Below are 7,172 nucleotides of genomic sequence, written 5' to 3'. Positions count from 1 at the left end.
CAATAAATACAATAACGAATCGGTCAAGATAATCTTGAAAGACACGATTCATTAAATCCATAAAAACAGCAGGAGCATTTGTGAGACCAAAAGGCATAACCTAGAACTCATAATGGCCATACCTCGTACGAAAAGCAGTCTTAGGCACATCTTCTTCTCGAACTCGTACTTGGTAATAACCAGATCGAAGATCAATCTTAGAGTATATAGAAGTACCCTGAAGCTGATCAAATAAATCATCAATACGAGGAAGTGGGTACTTGTTTTTCACAGTAGCCCGATTCAATTGCCTATAATCAATACACATTCGCATAGTACCATCTTTCTTTCGAACAAATAAAACTGGAGCTCCCCAAGGTGATACACTCGGTCGAATATATCCCTTATCGAGAAGATCCTGTAATTGGTCTTTCAATTCTTTCAATTCCAATGGTGCCATGCGATAAGGAGCTTTATAAATAGGTGCAGTCCCCGGAAGAAGATCAATACTAAACACAACTTCTCGATGAGGAGGAAAATCAGGAATCTCATCGGGGAATACATCCGGGAATTCTTTCGCAACAGGAATATCAGATAAAGATGGCTCTTTTTTCGAGACATCAACAGCGTAGATAAGATAATTTCATCTTCGCTAATCAAAAGTCAAAACAATTCCAAAGAGGATACCAATGGAAATTTGGCTTGGGAACCCTTGCCATAAAAATTCCACTTGGGTCCATCAATAGGTCGAAATCGAACCACTCAATGAAAACAATCAACAGTAGCTCGATTTGTTGTCAAGATATCCATGCAACAATACAATCAAAGTCGTGCATTGGAAGGACAATCAAGTTCAGGAATATCACATTATCCTCGTATATCAATACACAATTCTGCACAACTTGCTCAGACAAAATAATCTTTCTTGCTGGTGTGGCTATCGAAAAAACATCATACAACGGGGTACAATCAATACCATGAGATGCAACAAATGCATGCGATATGAATGAGTGAGATGCGCCTGTATCAAATAAAACACGTGCAGGATAATCGCAAAGCATGCAAATACCTGCTATCACACCACCAGGAGCTTCTTTAGCCTGATCCTCGGTCATAGCATACACTCGAACTTGAGGAGGGACTTGGGCACTTTGACCACCCGGTCCTCGATATCGTGGAATATTCGACTGCTGAAAAGAGGGAACAGGAACAGCAAGTCTCATCATGCTAGGGCCACCTCTAAATCCTGGCTGGGGTTGGGAAGAAGTCGTACCCCTGTTCGGACATACACGAGAAAAATGGTCTTCCTGTCCACAATGATAACAAGTACCAAACATACCTCGACACTGCTCGATAGTATGTTTACCACCACAATGGCTACAGTAAGGGGCAATCACAAGACTCCCTCGCTGAGATCCACTAGAGCTCGAAGAAGACGAGGAACCAGAACCAGTCTTCTTGAACTTCTTACCTCTCGGTCGCAAAGTAGGCTGCTGAGCTGACACTGGAGGTGGAGGAGTATACTGTGGACCTCCCCACCTAAGTCCAGCCTCGGCCGCCTTGGCTCGTTCAACTGCCTCTGCGTAGCTGGTAGGCAATCCAGAAACAACAAAAGTATATAAAGCAGGATGTAAACCATTTACAAATCTGTTATATTTCGCCCTTGCATTCCCAGCTACGTGAGGTGCATATTTCAACAGAGTAGAAAATTTAGAAGCATATTCCGTAACAGTCATCGTTCCCTGCTGCAGACTATTAAATTCATTCTCCTGAGCAGTATAATAAGAAAGAGGAGAACTCTGCTCCAAAAACTGGGCCTTGAAGACATCCCATGTGACTTCAATCCCGGCCTCTTTCAATCCAATCTCAGCGGCTTCCCACCAAGATTTAGCTCGATCTTTCAGCTTATAAAGAGCAAGTTTCATTCGTCGAGCCTTAGAGTATTCAACAATATTAAACAGATGCTCGATATCCTTCAACCAGACTTCAGCTCTTTCTGCTTTCTCAGTGCCAAAGAACCTCAGTGGTTTCAAATCCTGGAATCGAGCCATCACCAGATCCATGGACAATCCTTCGAATTGTCCAACCATCCTCTCAGTACTACTACTCGCATTTTCATTTGTGGGATCTATCTACAACTCAGAGGATGAATATCACAAATCAATATAAAGTTCACATCATCATCTCATATCATCAATCTCATCAATAACTTACTCAAACTAAATCAAGTAGGAGCAAGTAATACAAATAAATCAAACACATACGCACAATTCATTTGTGCCTATTACGTGTACACAAGACTCAATCAAGCATTCCCAGCTATGCTCTGATACCTCTCCATGTGGGGCCCTTAGCTCCTCATCGTTATTACAATGCAATTTGATTAGGGTTAATTAATTACAGCGGAAAACGAGTTTAAAATTTCTTTACAATGAGCCCAAAATATGCTATTTGAATACTAAAAATAGTATGTCATCTCACATCATAAAACATGCCCACACATAATCAAAACAATTCATACAACAACAAATCATATCCTCGGGACATACCTCGGTATATAGATACATAACATATATACTGGGAAAGACCACGAAACCTCAACTCGAACTGTGACTTCCTCCGGAAGTACCATCTCCGGTCTCCTGATATCCTGAAGTACCTGTCATTGTCCACATACAAAGACAACAACAGCCCCATCTGGGGTGAGCAAAGCTCAGTCTGAAGAAACCACAATATATACCACAGATATCTAAACAATGATATNTGCTCAGTGGATGGGCATTTGACCTGATACCTCCACGACATGCATGCATTGCATATGATATATCATTGTTTAGATATCTGTGGTATATATTGTGGTTTCTTCAGACTGAGCTTTGCTCACCCCAGATGGGGCTGTTGTTGTCTTTGTATGTGGACAATGACAGGTACTTCAGGATATCAGGAGACCGGAGATGGTACTTCCGGAGGAAGTCACAGTTCGAGTTGAGGTTTCGTGGTCTTTCCCAGTATATATGTTATGTATCTATATACCGAGGTATGTCCCGAGGATATGATTTGTTGTTGTATGAATTGTTTTGATTATGTGTGGGCATGTTTTATGATGTGAGATGACATACTATTTTTAGTATTCAAATAGCATATTTTGGGCTCATTGTAAAGAAATTTTAAACTCGTTTTCCGCTGTAATTAATTAACCCTAATCAAATTGCATTGTAATAACGATGAGGAGCTAAGGGCCCCACATGGAGAGGTATCAGAGCATAGCTGGGAATGCTTGATTGAGTCTTGTGTACACGTAATAGGCACAAATGAATTGTGCGTATGTGTTTGATTTATTTGTATTACTTGCTCCTACTTGATTTAGTTTGAGTAAGTTATTGATGAGATTGATGATATGAGATGATGATGTGAACTTTATATTGATTTGTGATATTCATCCTCTGAGTTGTAGATAGATCCCACAAATGAAAATGCGAGTAGTAGTACTGAGAGGATGGTTGGACAATTCGAAGNCCTCTTTTTTTTTTAATTTTAATATTATTTTATATTATATTTTTTAATAATAATATAATATAATATAATATATATTATTTAACATTTTAACATCGGTATATCCCTATGGAACAGACAAACGATCAAATTTTTCAAAACTCAAAACATGAAATTTCTATATCTTTGAGTTTTCTACGGTATATCCAAATCTCAAATCATTTGGACTTCATATGGAAAAGATATGACACTAATTACCATTTTGTCTTTAAAATTAATTCATTATTTTTCAACTTATTTACGAAAATGCCATCAAAGTAAATTGAATATTTTTCAACTTATTTACCAAAATGACATCAAAGCTATTTTATTCTCGGGGTCTCACACATTGTATCTATTTTTTTTGCATCTCACACGTTATATATGCTGTTGAATGCATTGTGCATGAAAAATCTCGATCTAGCAACAAGGATGCTAAGCTTTCGATTTTTTTTTCATGTTTCTTTCATTTTTTGGATGTTGCTCACGTTTTCCTGGTTGTTGTGAAAGGGGCTGCGGCTGTTGGTTGTTAAGGGACTGTACTTGGTGTCAAGGGGTAGACTTGGGGTTTAGATTGGTTGCTGGATGCATCAGGGTGAATGGACGAGAGGAGGGTTCATCGGGGGTGGCTTGATCTTTTTGTTTTTAGCGTACATGGTTCAACCAGCATTGCTGGGATCCAGCTGAGGCTTATACTAGACCGCGCAAGGTCTGAGACAAGGCTTGGAAGGGCTTGGCTTGTGCTTGAACCATCCCCAAGCGCTGTGGAGCGAGAAGGTAGAGGCTTGGCTTCGGTTTAGACGTTTTGGGAGATTAGTGATTTGATGGGGGCTGCGGCTTGCATGGGAAGATTTGCATGGGTTCTGTAGGTTCACAAGAGTCCTAGGGTGGTCTAGGTAAGGTTGTGTCGAGGCTTGTTCCGTCGGTGGTGAGCTAGGACGCAACCTTGGAGGTTAGTGCACAAGGGTGGCGTAAGTGAGAAGGGCCGAGAATTCCATTCACTTGCTGGACCATCAGCCGTAGGTTTAAGGGTCTGAGGTTAAGATTTTAGGATCAATATAGTGTTTTTAAGATATGATAAAAAGTTGGGAAAAATCTGGTTAAGTTTCGAGCTGATTCAGGTTAAAACCGAGACCCCGGTCCAAGTTTTATAACGAATCGGCTAAGTTGTGTAATGGGCTCGAGTTTACGTCTAAAAATGCTTTTAAAAAGGTTTTGGGATATTTTAAGGAGTCTGGTAAGCTTCGAGTCAATTTTAGGGGTCCAAGGGTGAAACAAAAATTTTTGGGTTTCTAGCGGCAAAATGATCATTTTGCACCTGGGGTGAGATTTTTGTTCTGGCGACGACCTGAGCACAATTTTATCATATTTTAAATGTTTATGCATCATGATCATGATTTTAAGATTTTATGAAAATATAAGTCGTATGCTTGAATTTAAGAAAAATTGCATTTGTGAATGATTTTTTATAAGTGATGTAAAAGATGATGTTTTGAATGATGAGAATTAGTTGTGGCTATCGAAGTATATGTAAATGTTTAAGACGTATATGTAAATGCTGATGATGAGGCCTAAGCACAATGTATGGGTAATCCTGTCACTGTTGTCCGACAGTCGCCGGGTACCACTGTTCTATGTATGATGGATCCATCGTAAATGATGATGTACGATAGTCACCTCTAATGAACTGAAATCGTTAAATGATAAATGATGAATGATGAATGATGAATGATGAACGATGAATGATGATTAACGATGAACTGTTTCGTCACGTCACGATTGAATTTGACACGTTTACATTAAGCTTTTTAAAGTTCATGAAAGATATGTTGATTATGATATTTTTCACTGTTGTGTGCTATGTATATGTATTTGTTATTTATGGTACAGGTGTGTTGAGTCTTTAGACTCACTAGGCGTGTGTGACGCAGGTGAGTTCGATGTCGAGGAGACTGGAGTTGCTGGACTCTGATTCAACAGGCCTGGTGGGCGACATGACCCGAGGACCTTATGATTATACGCACATTTATGATTTCATGTTATTGAGAGGATATGAGTATTTTATATGTTGTTTTATTTTACTGTTTGATGTTAGGATGTTACTCGTTTTTACTCTGCTATATCTTTATTGGTAATTGCTTATGATAATTTTTAAATGATGTTTTTCAAGTAGGATTGCATGCATGCGATTTATTTAAAGGTTTATTTTCAAATGAGCGTTTTTTTTTTAAAAAAATATTTCCGCACTTTTAAAACCGTAGACGTTACAGTTGGTATCAGAGCAAGGGTCCTGTATAGGGTTGTGCTGCCGCCAGCTATTGCAGCTCAGTCTTCAAAGCCTCAAGTCTGTAAGCTTTTACGATTTAAATTTTTTAAATTATTTATTATTATCATGTGCATGTTTTCATGATTTACGCTTTATGATAAATTACTGCTTATGTTTAACTACTTATAGGATTTAAGGTTTATTATTTTAAAAACTAGATTAATTGCATGATGGGTTACATTTTAAATTGGACTGTATTCAGATATGCCTCACAGACGTGCTCCTATTACTGATAGGCAGTATGAGATTCCTGGAGGAGGCAGAGGACCTCCACCACCACCACCGCTAGGGGACCAAGCTACCCGAGTTCTAGAGGGTATGGCTAGACTATTGGAGCAGGTATAGCAGGCTCCTAGACCTCAGGTGGATGTTTTTGAACAGTTCTGTCGGCCAACCTGAAGGAGTTCGGTGGCACTACTGATCCGTTTATAGCAGAGGGATGGATTCTATCTCTAGAGCTTCACTTTGATTATCTTTAGATGAGGGATGGCGACCGGGTCATGTGCGCTATCTATATGTTGAGAGACGATGCGTCCTTGTGGTGGGAGGGCGCCANTAAGGTTTATTATTTTAAAAACTAGATTAATTGCATGATGGGTTACATTTTAAATTGGACTGTATTCAGATATGCCTCACAGACGTGCTCCTATTACTGATAGGCAGTATGAGATTCCTGGAGGAGGCAGAGGACCTCCACCACCACCACCGCTAGGGGACCAAGCTACCCGAGTTCTAGAGGGTATGGCTAGACTATTGGAGCAGGTATAGCAGGCTCCTAGACCTCAGGTGGATGTTTTTGAACAGTTCTGTCGGCCAACCTGAAGGAGTTCGGTGGCACTACTGATCCGTTTATAGCAGAGGGATGGATTCTATCTCTAGAGCTTCACTTTGATTATCTTTAGATGAGGGATGGCGACCGGGTCATGTGCGCTATCTATATGTTGAGAGACGATGCGTCCTTGTGGTGGGAGGGCGCCACCCATGCTGTGGACTTGGCCACCCTTACATGGGCCAGGTTCAAGGAGTTGTTTTATGGGAAATAATTTACAGCTGACGTCAGGGTAAACCTGGGAGTTCATGTGTAACGACCCGAAAATCAGACTACGTATAAGACATGCATAATTATTACTATTTAAATTTAAAAATTATTAATATATAAGGGTCTAATTCATTTTGATATTTGACAAGTCATAACTATTTATTTTAAATGCAAAAGTTTAGTTTTATCTTTTCAGTTAAATACGCGAGGTCGGACCGGAGTTTGGAGATTAGAGATAAGATTAATAATAAGAAAAATATTCCTAAATTTAATCTAAGTCAAGGAATAATTTAATTT

Source organism: Primulina huaijiensis, chromosome 4 (genome assembly GCF_012295235.1).
Source record: "Primulina huaijiensis isolate GDHJ02 chromosome 4, ASM1229523v2, whole genome shotgun sequence".
Classification (NCBI taxonomy): Eukaryota; Viridiplantae; Streptophyta; class Magnoliopsida; order Lamiales; family Gesneriaceae; genus Primulina; species Primulina huaijiensis.
Note: the sequence above shows the minus strand (reverse complement) of the source record.